We start from the raw sequence: 16,707 nt of genomic DNA, 5'->3' as shown, positions 1-16,707 counted from the left end.
CTGGGGTTGTGGACACGCTCCCTTTTTAGGCCATGCCCCATTCATTAGTGGGAGCCCAGCACGGCTCTCTATACACCTTCATAAACATAATCATATAAGCCTGGGAGATCTTGGAGGTTGATGTCAAAGTAGGAGATGCAGAAAATTGTTGTGAATTGTGTCACTGCATTCTCACTCCAGTACAATATAGGGATGATGTCGCACAAAGCTTGAGGATCCCGGAGGCTGGTCTATTTTTCTGGTAGTCCGGGAGTCTCCTGCTGATATAAGTCATGCAATAAGGAAACAAGATCATATTTAATGCAATTAACAGGAATACATGAAGAAACGTTGCTCAATATGGAAAAGTAGAACAGCCATTGGCATAACTATAGTGGGTACAAGTGGTTTAGAAACTTGTGTCGGGGGAGGCGGGGGAGGGGGGTTATAAAGTTGCATGCCAATTTCCCAGATTTGCCTGCTAAGCAATCGGGTCTGATCTCTTGCCCAGCCTGAACTGGTGTTGTGTGACATTACATTTTCAGTGAGAGGAACTACAATGGTTCATAAAATAAAATAGTGCACTTCTATGGGGCATAATATTAAATAGGGCACTACTATGGTTCAGAAAATTAACTAGGGCACTATTACGGGTCATAATATAAATAACTGCTGTGGAGAGATGTCTCTCAAAAATCATTGGGACAGGGGTTCTTTCATTATTTTGCTATGTGGCCCATTAAGTTATAATTAGAACCCTTAAAGCAACAGTGATAATTTCCAAAAGTGTCCAAGCAGAAAGTTAAAACCACACTCACCGACTCAAGTTCAAATCAGTGGAGTGGAAATTTAAAAGCACAGTGTATCTGTCCCATTGCTGGGGAAAAGATTAGGGAGCAACAAGTTGCTGTACATAACAAATGAGAGAAAGTTCTTCATGAAGCTTGACCTGCATCAGAAAGACATCATGCAGACGGAAGTAGCATTACTGCTGAAGGAATTGTGTACAGTCTGCAATATAGTACACACAGACGACACACAACTTCTGTATTTGATTTGTATAATTGAAGGCAGAATGGCCTGAAAAGTGCTGTGAAATAAAATAAAACAGATGCACATGTAACATACACCCTGCATAACTTTCATAAATCTTCCTATCAAATTGCATCCACTCTGCACAGTCCACACATATCCTCACATGTCTTCTCATTCTTCACTTTCCCTTCCTCTCGAACCCGGTTCATCATTGCTGTATGACCATATGCCCACCAAGAACCTTTGCAATCTGGCGGACAACTATGCAATAGATAGCACCTTTCCTTGTGTATACATGCCTATTTCCCTATAGATTGTAAGCTTGTGAGCAGGGCCTTCCTACCGCTATGACTGTTTGTTATTACCCAGTTTTGTTATATCATTATTTCCAATTGTAAAGCGCAACGAAATTTGCTGCGCTATATAGGAAACTGTTAATAAATAAATAATAAATACATTTCTTCTAGGTTGGTCTGGAAAACAAGGTGGCAATTGCCTGGGTCATTTATTGAAAATTATTGTTGTCCAATTAAATTTTTCACCTCCTGGCTTATGAAGATTGCACAGTATTGGTGGGATGACCCTGTTTAGATCAGTGATGACCCCAAGTTCTTTGATAAGCTTTCTGTGACACTCTTTTTAATCTACTCCATAAGCAGTCCAACATGGTTTCACCAAGGTTCAAAGTTACTTGCTTTATTATTTTGCTTCCAAATCAGAAGCAAACCCCTTGTGGTTATTTGCATTTCACTGGGAACATTTATAAGTCTGGTAATATGTTTGCTACTCCACATTTCTTGGATCTCTGATATTTCCTGAAGGTCTCCTGTGCCTCGGCTCTGGTTGATCCTTCTCAGCCCTCTTCTAGCACTCCAACTGCATATGAACGTTGTACCTTGCTGAGGCTCAGCCCCGTAGCTCTACTGGACCATCTGACTGGCTGAAGTGTTGCAGCTTCTTCCTATATTGGAACTGATTCATAGCTGCATGCTAATGCCACCACAGATGGCGATTTTTGTATAAAAAAAATAGGCTAATTTTTATAAATATGTCCACCGGAGCCTTCACAGCTGCCCACAACTGCACACAAATATGCAGCATCAACACAAATCTGGGACATGTCGACTCCCTGAGTTCTATGGTCACTCAGAATGGCGCTGCGCCGGAGACATGTTTACTGCATACACAAGGCTGTTTCCAGACAAATTGGCTCCCAGTGCGAACAATAAAAAATTGTGCCCCCCCCCTCCCACATAGACATTTTAAAATGCTCCCCCAACATAAAAAATACTATTTTGCGTGCGCTGAAGGTGAGGAGGCTTGCGGGTATATTCAATTGAGGTCGGATCCTTTCCGACATGCATTTGTCGGAATGGATCCGACAACGGCTATTCAATGCCTATCTCAATTCGACTTTAAAAAAGTCAAATTGAGATGAGGGATCGGAGAGGGGAAAGAGCCACGGGCAGACGGGGGACAGCAGCGCAGCAGGAGGATGTGGCACAGCCACCAAACCTCACGGCAGCATCCACTCGGCTCCAGCAAGCGGGACCTCACTTGCTGGAGCTGGGTAGACGCTGCCGTGAGCGGCGGCTATGACACATCCTCCTGCAGCGCTGTGCAGTAGCGCTGCTGTCCCCCGTCTGCCCGCGGCTCTCCCCCGTCTCCTCCTCTCAGGTCCCTCTTTTCAGTTTGACTTTTTTTTAAGTCGAACTGAGATGGTTGGAAACAGGGCCTACATCCCCCCCCCCCCCGCACAGGTACAAAAGCATCGCATGGCAGCAATGTTTTTGTACCTGAGAAGTAGCTCCCTGCCAGCGCAGCTCCTGCGCGCTGGCATGGAGCTAGCCGCCGCATCCCGCAGCCACCGCGGCCTGCCCCCCCCCAACGGTCTGGCCATACCTCCATTGTCTAGACCTCACCCTGCCAACAGAGTTCTATCACCATTGGCACGCCCCCTTCCGCCCCTCGACCACCTCTGCCTCTCAATCAGGCAGAGGTGATCGCAGCCAGTGAGATGCTGATAGCATCTCACTGGGCTCCCGGGGTGCGCACGCGCAGTGTGGCCACTGCGTGTATGCACTCCACACAGTAATTCAGACTGCGATCACTGCCGCTGCAGCAATCCAGTCTGAATTACCCCCAAAGGACAGAGCCAGTGGCTCCCTGCTATTACCGGCTACCCCTCCTCCCAGCCATAGTGCGAAATGACACAATTGCGTTGTGACGTCATGACACAACTGTGTCATTTCATAAAACTCCACCTAGTGAGTGGAGTACTATGGCTGGGAGGAGGGGGAGCCAGTAACAGCAGCATTCAAGTGCTGCTGAGGTCGCCTCATGCGATTGCACGGGTCACCCACCGCTAGAAAGGCACAGTGCAAAATGGTCCCAACATGCCTCTACTCCCCCATTACCTCCCACAAAATGATTGCTTCCTGCTAATCGCTTGCAAATTAATCTTCACTGCTGCTATAATTGCAAATCAATCACAGCATGTACAGAACCCCGATAATGTGTGAACGTCAAAATAACATAGAACTATGAATCAGGCCCATTGCCTACTGAACATGATCCACACTCTAAAAAGGACTTTGAACTATTGAAAATCAATTACAAGAGAATGAGAAATCTGCTCCCCCAACCCAGAAGTATTGTTTCTGCAGGTAAAGGAATAGGAAGCATATCCAAAGCAACAGAAGATAATTCAGATCAAAACCAAATAAACATAAGCAGAGAGATAAACATAGCTAGAAACAGGAAAAGCACAAACAAAACTCTAAAAGCTATGTGTGCAAATGCTAGGAGCTTAGGAAATAAAATCCCAGAACTAATTGCAATAATGACAAAGGATGATCTAGATATTGTGGCAATTACAGAGTCATGGTGCAATGAAAATCATGACTGGGACATAGCTATATACTTTATTGAGGGAAAGACAGAATGGGAACAATGTATGTAAAAAAAAAAAGCATAAATACTACCTTACTACAAAGTATTGAAGAAAAAACTGTGGGAGAGGTAATAATCATGGGAGACTTTAATCTTCTGGATGTAAACTGGGAGGGGTCTGTTGCTAGCTCCATTATAAGTAGGTACATTTTAAATTCCCTGCAGGAAGCATCCCTCCACCAATTGATGAGGGAGCCCAATCGGAAAGACGCAATATTAGACTTACAAATGGAGACAGAATATCTGACATAAAAGTGGGTGAAAACCTGGGATCCAGTGATCATCAAGCAGTATAGTTCAGCATTAAGACATACTGACTCATCCCATACAAAAACAAAGGTGTTATATTTTAGGAAGGCTGATTTTGTAGGGATGGGAAAATGTGTAGGTGATTCTTTGGCAGAGTGGAGGAACTTGGAAGCAGTGCAGGAGAGGTGGGAAATAAAAAGTGCAATATTAAAGGCAACAGACCTATGTATCAAAAGAGTTGGGAAAAACACAAATAAAAGGAAGCCAGTCTGGTTTGTGAAAGACGTAGCAAGTATTGTGAAAGCAAAAAAAGATGGCTTTTAGTGTTATGATTCCAGTACTCCTGACCGGAGGAGATCTAATGACAATGGCAAGAGTACTGGAAGGGGAATGCTCGTTACGGGAGCTAGAAAGACTAGTTGCCCCTGGCGCCCTAACTCTATTGTCTCACCCGTGCTATCGAAAATCCCTTGCGAGACTATGGTTTCTTGAGCCCCTGGCAGCCACGTTTGAAAGGCGGATTATGTCTGCCCAACTCCGGTGCCCCCCGGTCTTAGTGAGAGACAAAGGGAAATCCGAGGCAGGATGATGACAAGAGGACCTCTGACTGACAAAAGGCCAGGGGCAACAAGCTAACTAACCAAACCAGAAGTATGCGCGGAAAAACCGCCAGATAATAGGACAACCAAAATCCACTAGTCCGTAACTCCTACCCAGCACCGCTGGATACCAGAGTGGATCTGTGGGAGCGGAATCCTCCGCAAAAGCTCCGGAACACAAATGATAAATAATAAGTAATAAAGCGGCCAAGCCGCAACACACGGCTACGCCGTGACTCACGAACACCACTGGATGTTTAAAGGTGCTCAGTCAGGACTCCAGGAACAGATGACGACTTCCGAGTACAGGACAACTGAGGACAGGAACGACCGGGTACAGCAGGACTGGAAACACTCTCAGCAAACAGATACAGCATGCAGGAAGCTATTACCGGCGTCTGTGAGAAGCCCTGGAAGTGTACTTAACAGGGAGTCCTCCAATCAGCTGTTCAGAGGCTGATTGGATTAAATGCCGTGCAGCTGCCTTGCTGCACGGCCAGGAAACAGGTGCCCTATTAATTTAAATGGACCCAGCAACGGGGAACGCGGTCCGCCAGTGGCGTCCCCGTTGCTAGGGTCCGTGCGGCTCCGTGCGCCCGGCGTCTAGCGTTGCCAGGGAGCCGGCGGCTGTACGCACACGGCGTCCCTGGTTGCTAGGCGCCGGGCCGCACCGACGAGCGGACCCCGGCGCCTAACAGTACCCCCCCCTTGAGGAGGGGTCAAGGAACCCCTAAAGCCAGGTTTCCGAGGAAATTCCCGAAAAAATGCCCTCTTGAGCCACGGGGCATGGAGATCCTTATCCAGGACCCAAGACCTTTCCTCTGGACCATAGCCCTTCCAGTGCACCAGAAAATAAAGCCGACCCCGGGACAATTTGGAATCGAGAACCTTCTCCACCAAGAACTCCTGATGTCCCTGTACATCTACTGGTGATTTCCCCTGAGAGATCTTCCGAGGAAATCTACTGGAAGAAACGTATGGTTTCAACAGGGAGCAATGGAACGTATTTCCGATTCGGAGAGCTCTTGGTAAACGTAACCGGAAAGCAACTGGATTGATTTTTTTAATAATATGAAATGGTCCAATAAATTTGGGGCCCAATCTAGCTGAGGTTTGTCGAAGTCTAATGTTACGAGTCGACAACCATACCCTGTCTCCCACCTTAAAAGTGCAAGGACGCCGGAGCCTGTCAGAAAACTTTTTCTCTCGAAATGCCGCTTTTCTGAGAGCAAGGTGCACTTTTTTCCAAATTACTCTGAGATGAGAGGTTAAGGTTAGCGAGGAAACAGAGGAATGTTGGAAAAAAGAATTAGCTCTGGGGTGAAAACCAAAAACTGAAAAGAATGGAGACACATTAGTGGAGGAATGACAAGAATTGTTGTAAGCAAACTCCGCCAAAGGAAGAAACTCGGACCAATCATTCTGGAGTTTGGCTGAGTACAAACGCAAATACTGTTTTAATGATTGATTAACTCGCTCGGTCTGCCCGTTGGATTGGGGATGATAGCCGGATGTTAAAGACAATTTCATCTTTAATGAGGCACAAAAAGACTTCCAGAATTGTGCAATGAATTGTGGACCCCGATCAGAAACAATATCAGTGGGCAACCCATGAAGTCTGAAAACATGGCGGAGAAACAAAACAACCAATCCCTGGGCAGATGGCAGTCGGGGAAGAGCAATGAAATGGGCCATCTTGCTAAAACGGTCCACTACCACCCATATGACTCGGAATCCGGCTGACAGAGGGAGGTCTACCACAAAATCCATGGAAATATGAGACCATGGCCTGAGAGGAACATTTAAGGGCATAAGTTGCCCGATAGGCAAGGAACGGGGAACCTTATGCTGTGCACAGACCTGACAAGAAAAAAACAAACTCCTTAATGTCTTTAGAAAGACCAGGCCACCATACTGAGCGGGAGACTAATTCCAAAGTCTTAGAGATCCCCGGATGCCCGGCAACTTTGCTATCATGAAAGCCAGTCAAAACAGTAGCTCTCAAAAACTCAGGGACGTAAAGACGACCAGCAGGAGTATTTCCAGGAGCTTGATGTTGAAGCTGCTTTAACTGGGTAAACAAATCTTGTGTGAGGACTGCCCAAATGACTGAAGACGGAAGTATGGGAGTAACAGGACTGTTATTATGAACTGGAAAAAAACTGCGTGACAGGGCATCCGCCTTGGTATTCTTGGAACCTGGCCTAAAAGTGATAATAAACTTGAAACGAGTAAAAAATAAAGCCCAACGAGCCTGCCGGGCATTCAGCCGCTTAGCTGATTCGATGTACTGAAGATTTTTGTGGTCAGTCAATACTGAAATGGTATGTGTTGCTCCCTCAAGCCAATGCCTCCACTCCTCGAAAGCCCATTTAATAGCCAGTAACTCCCGGTTACCAACATCGTAGTTGGATTCAGCAGATGAGAATTTCCTGGACATAAAGGCACAAGGATGTAGTTCCAGAGAGTCCGGATCCTTCTGAGATAGGATAGCCCCCACTCCAACCTCCGAGGCATCAACCTCAACAATGAAGGGCAATTCTGGGTTGGGATGTCTGAGGACTGGAGCTGAGACAAAAGCTTGTTTCAAGGCCTGAAAGGATAACTCAGCTTCACGTGACCAGTTGGTAGGATCCGCTCCCTTCTTAGTCAGTGCCACAATGGGAGCAACCAGGTCGGAAAAAGAATGAATAAATCTTCTATAATAATTCGCAAACCCTAAAAAGCGCTGAATTGCTTTTAAGTTGGTGGGTTGCGCCCAACTAAGGATGGCTTGGAGCTTCTTAGGTTCCATACAGAATCCCCGAGGGGAAATAATGTACCCTAAAAAGGATACCTCCGTGACATGAAACTCACACTTCTCCAGCTTGGCATATAGGTGATTTTCACGTAATTTTTGAAGAACCTGACGCACCTGGGTAACATGTTGTTCAATTGAGTCAGAATAGATCAGGATGTCGTCTAAGTAAACGACCACGAATCTTCCTAGAAAATCACGGAGCACATCGTTAATGAGATCCTGGAAAACTGCCGGAGCGTTAGACAAGCCAAACGGCATCACCAGATACTCGTAGTGACCCGACTGAGTACTGAAAGCCGTCTTCCACTCATCTCCCGACTTGATTCGGATGAGGTTATACGCTCCCCTCAGGTCAATTTTAGAAAAAATCACAGCCGAACGCAGCTGATCAAAGAGGACAGAAATCAGCGGCAGAGGGTAAGTATTTTTAACTGAGATCTTATTCAGGGCTCTAAAGTCAATGCAAGGTCTGAGTGATCCATCTTTTTTGTCCACAAAGAAGAAGCCTGCACTTAAAGGGGATTTAGATGGCCTGATAAATCCTTTCCCTAGGCTCTCCTTAACATACTCATTCATGGCCGCAGTTTCTGGCCCGGATAATGCATATAACCTTCCCTTTGGCAATGTGGCACCAGGAATTAGCTCAATAGCACAATCATAAGGCCGATGGGGAGGCAGAATGTCCGCATTGCCCTTGGAAAACACATCAACAAAGTCCTGGTATTCCACGGGAATGAGTTCGGGAATGGCAGCAGCTATTCTGACGGGAAACGTAATACATTCCTTATTACAGATGGTACCCCATTGTGAAATCTCCCCCGACTGCCAATCAATGATGGGATTATGAAAGGCCAGCCAAGGGTGACCCAGAACCACTGGAACTGCTGGGCAATGGGTAAGGAAAAACTCGATCTTTTCGGAATGAAGAGCTCCTACCGTAAGTAGTATAGGGGGTGTACGGAGGGAAATAACCCCATTGGACAAGGGACTCCCATCTAAACCATGCATGGTGATACACCTACCCAAGGCTAACTGAGGAATACCTAAGGCTTTGGCCCACGTTAAGTCCATAAAGTTCCCTGCAGCTCCACTGTCAACAAAAGCCGACACCGAAGAACTGAGGCTGCCAAAGGAAACTTTAGCTGGGACTAAAAGGGAGTTATTCGAGGAGATAAGCTGCAGACCAAAGTGAACCCCCTCACAATTCACTTGGTCGAGGCGTTTCCCGACTTGTTCGGACAATTACGGGCAAAATGTCCCTTACCCCCACAGTACAAACAAAGACCAGAGTTTTGCCTTCTGGCTCTTTCTTCTGGAGACAGCCGGGAGAGACCCATCTGCATGGGCTCCTCTATGTCCTCAGGAATGGAAAATACACATGGAGTAGACCTGACAGGTGCTCTTTTTTCAGCCCTCCGCTCTCTGAGACGACGATCAATCTTAATAGAAAGCTCCATGAGTTTATCGAGAGTCTCAGGAGCGGGATACTGAAGGAGACTGTCTTTTATAGACTCAGATAAGCCGAGGCGAAACTGACTGCGCAGGGCTGGGTCATTCCAGCCACAGTCGTTCGACCAACGGCGAAATTCTGTACAATAAACCTCTGCAGGATTTCTACCCTGTCTGAGAGCGCGTAACTGACTCTCAGCGGATGCCTCTCTATCAGGGTCATCATACAAAAGCCCTAAAGACCCCAAAAAGGCGTCTACTGACAACAATGCCGGATCCTCTGCTTTTAAACCAAAAGCCCAGGTCTGAGGATCCCCCTGGAGCAAAGAAATAATAATTCCGACCCGCTGAGATTCAGTACCTGAGGAGATCGGTCTTAAACGAAAATTAAGTTTACAGGATTCTTTAAAATTAAAAAACTCTTTCCTATCACCAGAAAAACGGTCAGGCAAGTGCATTTTTGGTTCAGGGACTACCCTCGGGGAAGTTCGTAAAAGATCTTCCTGCGACTTCACCCGAAGGGAAAGATCCTGAACCATCTGAGTAAGTTCTTGAATCTGGCTGACTAGGAGCTGGCCAGGATTTGGCCCAAAACCTGTGGGATTCATGAGGCCGATAACTCTTACAAAACTGAATAAGGAAAAAATCAAACCCTGTTTAATTTTAAGTTTTGGTAGGGCCGGTAATAATGTTATGATTCCAGTACTCCTGACCGGAGGAGATCTAATGACAATGGCCAGAGTACTGGAAGGGGAATGCTCGTTACGGGAGCTAGAAAGACTAGTTGCCCCTGGCGCCCTAACTCTATTGTCTCACCCGTGCTATCGAAAATCCCTTGCGAGACTATGGTTTCTTGAGCCCCTGCCAGCCACGTTTGAAAGGCGGATTATGTCTGCCCAACTCCGGTGCCCCCCGGTCTTAGTGAGAGACAAAGGGAAATCCGAGGCAGGATGATGACAAGAGGACCTCTGACTGACAAAAGGCCAGGGGCAACAAGCTAACTAACCAAACCAGAAGTATGCGCGGAAAAACCGCCAGATAAAAGGACAACCAAAATCCACTAGTCCGTTACTCCTACCCAGCACCGCTGGATACCAGAGTGGATCTGTGGGAGCGGAATCCTCCGCAAAAGCTCCGGAACACAAATGATAAATAATAAGTAATAAAGTGGCCAAGCCGCAACACACGGCTACGCCGTGACTCACGAACACCACTGGATGTTTAAAGGTGCTCAGTCAGGACTCCAGGAACAGATGACGACTTCCGAGTACAGGACAACTGAGGACAGGAACGACCGGGTACAGCAGGCCTGGAAACACTCTCAGCAAACAGATACAGCATGCAGGAAGCTATTACCGGCGTCTGTGAGAAGCCCTGGAAGTGTACTTAACAGGGAGTCCTCCAATCAGCTGTTCAGAGGCTGATTGGATTAAATGCCGTGCAGCTGCCTTGCTGCACGGCCAGGAAACAGGTGCCCTATTAATTTAAATGGACCCAGCAATGGGGAACGCGGTCCGCCAGTGGCGTCCCCGTTGCTAGGGTCCATGCGGCTCCGTGCGCCCGGCGTCTAGCGTTGCCAGGGAGCCGGCGGCTGTACGCGCACGGCGTCCCTGGTTGCTAGGCGCCGGGCCGCACCGACGAGCGGACCCCGGCGCCTAACATTTAGGAAATATATGCAGATGCAAAATAATGAAGACAAAGAGATATATCTTGTTAGACAGAAGGAGACTAAGAAGGTAATCAGATGTGCAAAGGCACAAGGTGAGGAGAAAATGGCCCAGTCAGTGGGTAAAGGAGGCAAAACTTTTTTAGGTATATAAGCGAAAGGAGAAAAACAAAAGGTGGAATAGTAAAAGTAAAGAAAAAGACTGGTAGTCTTGTTGAGGGAGACAATGTAATAAAAGATCATCTTAATAATTATTTTTGCTCAGTATTCACTACTGAAAGAGAAAGGAAGGGGCCACAGTTAAGTTGCAGGGATATTCAGGAAAATGAAACAAGTACATTTACAGAGGAGAAGGTCCTAACAGAACTCTCAAAGCTGAAAGTGGACAAATCTATGGGGCCAGATGGAATACATCCAAGGATACTAAAATAGCTTAAAGAGGTGCTGATAGCACCATTAACAGAATTATTTAACCAGTCATTAGCTACAGGAGTAATTCCAGTGGACTGGAAAAGAGCAAATGTAGTCCCACTGCATAAAAGTGGAAGCAAGGAAGAGGCAAACAACTACAGACCAGTGAGCCTTACATCAGTAGTAGGGAAATTGATGGAAACACTCTTTAAAAGAACGAGTTGTAGATTATCTCGAATCCAGCAATTTACAGGATCCCAAACAGCATGGATTCACTGGGGGGAGACCATGTCAAACAAACCTTATTGACTTTTTTGACTGTGTGACTAAAGTGATAGATAAAGGTGGAGCCGTGGATATAGCTTATCTAGACTTTAGTAAGGCTTTTGACACTGTTCCACATCGCAGACTGCTAAATAAACTCGACTGGATACTAAGTTTTTTGAATGGATAAGATCTTGGTTGCAGGATAGAAAACAGAGAGTTGTAGTAAATGGAGTGCATTCACAGAAGGGAAATGTTACCAGTGGAGTACCCCAGAGATCTGTACTTGGACCAGTGCTTTTTAATATCTTTATTGGTGACATTGCAAATGGCATTAAAGGGAAAGTATGCCTTTTTGCAAATGACACAATGGTATGGAACAGGGTAGACACACCAGGAGGGGTAAAACAAATGATTGAGGATCTAGATAGACTAGAAGAATGGCTGAGAGTGTGGCAATTACAGTTTAATGCCAAAAAATGCAAAATCATGCACTTCGATCTCAATAATACAAAGGCTAAATATAGTATTAATGGCACTATACTGGAAACTACTGAGGGGGAAAGGGATCTAGAAGTCACTATTTCAGGTGACTTAAAGGCAGGTAGCAATGTAACAAAGCAATGAGGAAGGGTAGTCAGATGCTTGACTACATTGGGAGAGGAATCAGCAGCAGAAAGAAGTAATAATGCCACTGTATAGGTCATTGGTATGGCCTCATCTAGAATACTGTGTTCAATTCTGGAGGCCATAACTTCAAAAGGATATTAATACATTAGAGACTGCACAAAAAAGGGCAACTAAAATGGTGCATGGCAAAATCTATGTTTCTATGAGATCCTTCTAGTCTTGCCACGAGACTCTCTGTCTAACGTAATAAGTTATCAGATTGAAACCCTCTGCTTATTGCAGCACAGAATAGATGACATAGAGACAACAGAGGCAATAGGTAAAACTTGCGGATACTGGGTCAATCAAAAGCTACCCACACCCTTTTTTCTCCATGACAAAAATATTCTGCCTCAAGACCCTACTGAATCCATTGCCTTTGATAGAGTGCACAAAGCTTTACACCTGAAAGTTGCATTATTTTGCATAAAAAGAGGAGATACTCAACTTTGTGAAACATCTGGAGGGTATGGATTTTAATGGGTGTGAGATCTGCATCTTCCCAGAACTCTCTTGGCATATCCTCTTGGGGAATGCGTCGGGTCGGCAGGTGGATATCCCGTTTGGCGGCAGGCAGGACCAGCAATAGGAGTAGTGGTCAGAGTGTCCGGGACTCCATTACACACCACTGTGCTTTTAGAAACTGTGTCCACAGATCTGGAACAGCTGGTAATTACTTAGCTTATCCTGGGGGAACCACTGCCTTTATTGTGTGGAATGCACTTTGGATGAAATCAAATTTTATGTCATGTTCATGTTTTAAAATTGTTAATGAATTAAATGGAGCTTCACTATATGTGATAATTTCTGTGAACCTCTGGAGCGATATACTCATGATCTGGAAAGGGGTTTTTCTGCAGGGGAGACGAACGTGATTTGTCAAAGCGCCAGTTAAGTCCCACCTTGATCTTTGTTTGGTGTATAGAAGCCAGGAAGCTGACTGGGAGTCTGCTGAGGAGTAGATAGAATCCCAGCTGTGGCTGGAGAGCAGGCTGCTGTGAGAGTTATAAGATGTATAGACAGTGTGGAGCTGACCCCTTGGGAAAGCAAGGCCAGTATTTTCAGAGTTGCATGTTTTCAAGATAGTCCCTGATCTTAATAGGAGTCTTGGGTTCTGGGTGAACGATGATAAATTATATTCTGCCTACAGTACACATCTATTGTTGGAGATTCTCATCGGAGGATACATTGCACACCAATGGGACTTTCCATCTAAAGCAGAGATGGGGAACCTTCGGCCCTCCAGCTTTTGTTGAACTACACATACCAGCATGCCTTGCTACAGTTTTGCTATTTGGCCATGCTAAAACTGTTACAGGGCATGCTGGGATGTGTAGTTGAACAACAGCTGGAGGTTCGAAGGTTCCCCATCCCTGATCTAAAGTATCCAAGGGGTGGAAGTGTTACTTCAGAACAAACGTTTAGTATTTAATTGTTACTCCTTGGTTGTTGTTTCCACTTTGTGTGAATTTTCCCTTTTCACTGTGATGAATTATATATACACATGTTTTAATAAGGAAGCGCTGGTTTCATACTAGTCTGCTCATTTTGGTTACTTGTCTCTTCCTCTCTCCCCCTTTCCCCTTCTATTTACTACTTCTTTCATCACTGAAGTGTTTTTCTCTCTATTCAAAAAACCTTGCTTGCTGTGAGAGTTCTCTCCCAGGGTGGGATGTATCATGTATCAAAATGTTATTGTGATACATTCTGCCACTATTTGCATGCGTGGCCGGATTATTTTTAATGTTAGTTGCATGAATACTTGCCTGTTGGGACAGTTCTTATGATATAGGCGAAGAAGTGACTTCAGGGTTTATAACATGGGGACCTTTTGATTCCTCTCTGCTGTTCCTTTGTTCTTGTCTGTCTCCCTCTTTCCATAGATTGCAAGCTCCTTGGAGCAGTGCCCTCTTCCCTCCTGTTCTCACAGCCCTCTTCTCTTGCACTTCAGTTACAGCTATCTACTACTTAGTGATTGTCTATACCTGCATTTCCTCTTGCTCATGACTGTTCATTTCTTAGAATGCTAGTATGTTTCCGCACCAATAGTTTTTTTGTTCTCAAAATTGTGATTATCATGACTGTTCATCTCTTCTAATGGCTGCCCGCCCCCCGTAGTATGCCGAGTACTCCTTTGCTTCCTGACATCTCAGCTGTATTGTGTACTGGGAACTGTGGTGCTAATTGTTACCTGTGCTCTGTTTTAGTTTTCTATGATGTTACGTTCGGTATACCCTGTATTGTTCTAATGTGTGTTGTATGTACGACACTATGAAACACTTGTGGCACCTTATAAATAAATAATAATAATAATAATAATGAAGTTTGTAGGCTTCGATAGTCAATGCCATCTATTGGGCACAAGAGTTGGAATATTATGCTTTCTGAAGCTTATTGCCTATGGGCACATCAAAGAAACATAGAATTCTATGGGATTTGCTGTGATATGGGTCATCAGGAGATATCTCCGTAATCTGCTGTAGACCATTTGAGGACATTTGGCAACACATACGTATTGTGATTAACCTTCAAAACAGTGTTCAGAGGGTTTACAGCATTACCTGCTTGTATACATCCCACCCCCAGTAAGTTTCCTTGTCCCCTTTTCTACCACTTCTACTTCTTTACCTCTACTTGCATCATACACAGTAGCGGCTCTTGCCACGGGCAAGCAGGCTTTCTGCCCGAGGCATGACGTCTCTCCCATACAGAGGAGCCGGCGGCCGGAGACAGCAGCAGCAGCGGTCAGGAAGCAGGAGCGAGGCTGGTAAGTATTGTTTTTTTTCTTTTAGGGTTTGAAAGCGTCGCAACTACAGGGGGCACTACTACAGGGGGCACATACAGGGGGCACAGCAACAAGGGGCACAGCTACTAGGGGCAGATCTACAGGGGGAACAGCTACTGGGGGCAAATCAACTGGGGGCACAGCTACTGGGGGAAGATCTACAGGGGGCACATAGGGGGGGCACTGCTACAGGGGGAACAGCTACTGGGGGCACAACTACTGTGGGCACAGCTACTGATGGCAAATCTACAGGGGGCACAGCTACAGGAGGTACAGCTACAGGGGGGCACAACTACTTGGGGCAAATCTGGGGGCACAGCTACTGGGGGCATAACTGTGGCCACGACCCACCCCTATGAAGCCACGCCCTATTTGTCATGAACTAACTGTTTTGCCGCGGCGGGGGGGGGGGCGCCAGTGGAAACTTTCGCACTGTTTTTTAATGGTGATTATATACTCCATATAGATGTATTGATATAAACAACAGATGTGTTTAATTAGTGTTATTAGTGTTTTCATTGGTCCACTTTACTTTAAAAACCACACCAATGCTGCTGCTGAGAATATCCTCTGACGAAACCGCCTGCCAGTTTAGCGGAGAAACGCGTAAGGAAGGCACCAGCACCTGCATCCTGCTGCCCGTTATTATTTACCTTCTCTAACTGCCGGAGAGCCTTCAAACAGGGTAAAGGCTATAGCGGGACCGAGCTAAGGAGGTCCGCACCCTGTTCATTTCAAAGCCGCTACAGCCGTGAGTATCCTGTGACAACTATTGCGGCTAGACAGTACAGGGGTGGAGTGTATCACTGCGGCTAAAATCTAATACAGCAGACTCCCCCTGTCAGCAGCAAAAAGCTTACTGAAATTATCAACCTACTGAAATTATCAACTTTAAATTCTTATTCCGGCTAAAGAAACACAATACGGCAATATACAATTTGGGGTCGAAGCATACCGCTGTGGACAGCTGAATACACAGCGCTCTCCCCCTGTCAAATTTATCAATCTCACCAAGTGGCTATAATTAATGACTGCAACTTTGTATCCCGGCTTTCTTAAAGAGACGGTTGTCCAAGAGTAACAATTGTTACTAAGTATATAAAAGATAACTTATGGACATTATTTAAAAATGAACTTTAAGGGCAACTTTTTACTAGTTATTGTATGTGGATCATAGTATTTTTCTCTAACGTCCTAAGTGGATGCTGGGGACTCCGTAAGGACCATGGGGAATAGCGGCTCCGCAGGAGACTGGGCACATCTAAAGAAAGCTTTAGGACTATCTGGTGTGCACTGGCTCCTCCCCCTATGACCCTCCTCCAAGCCTCAGTTAGATCTCTGTGCCCGAACGAGAAGGGTGCACACTAGGGGCTCTCCTGAGCTTCTTAGTGAAAGTTTTAGATTAGGTTTTTTATTTTCAGTGAGACCTGCTGGCAACAGGCTCACTGCATCGAGGGACTAAGGGGAGAAGAAGCGAACTCACCTGCGTGCAGAGTGGATTGGGCTTCTTAGGCTACTGGACATTAGCTCCAGAGGGACGATCACAGGCCCAGCTTGGATGGGTCCCAGAGCCGCGCCGCCGGCCCCCTTACAGAGCCAGAAGGCAGAAGAGGTCCGGAAAATCGGCGGCAGAAGACGTCCTGTCTTCAACAAGGTAGCGAACAGCACTGCAGCTGTGCGCCATTGCTCCTCAGCACACTTCGGTCACTGAGGGTGCAGGGCGCTAGGGGGGGGGGGGCGCCCTGAGCAGCAATAAAAACACCTTGGCTGGCGAAAATACATCACATATAGCCCCCAGGGCTATATGGATGAATTTTAACCCCTGCCAGAATCCATAAAAAAGCAGGAG

This window comes from Pseudophryne corroboree, chromosome 2 (assembly GCF_028390025.1).
Source record: "Pseudophryne corroboree isolate aPseCor3 chromosome 2, aPseCor3.hap2, whole genome shotgun sequence".
Taxonomy (NCBI): domain Eukaryota; kingdom Metazoa; phylum Chordata; class Amphibia; order Anura; family Myobatrachidae; genus Pseudophryne; species Pseudophryne corroboree.
This window is presented reverse-complemented; position numbering follows the sequence as displayed.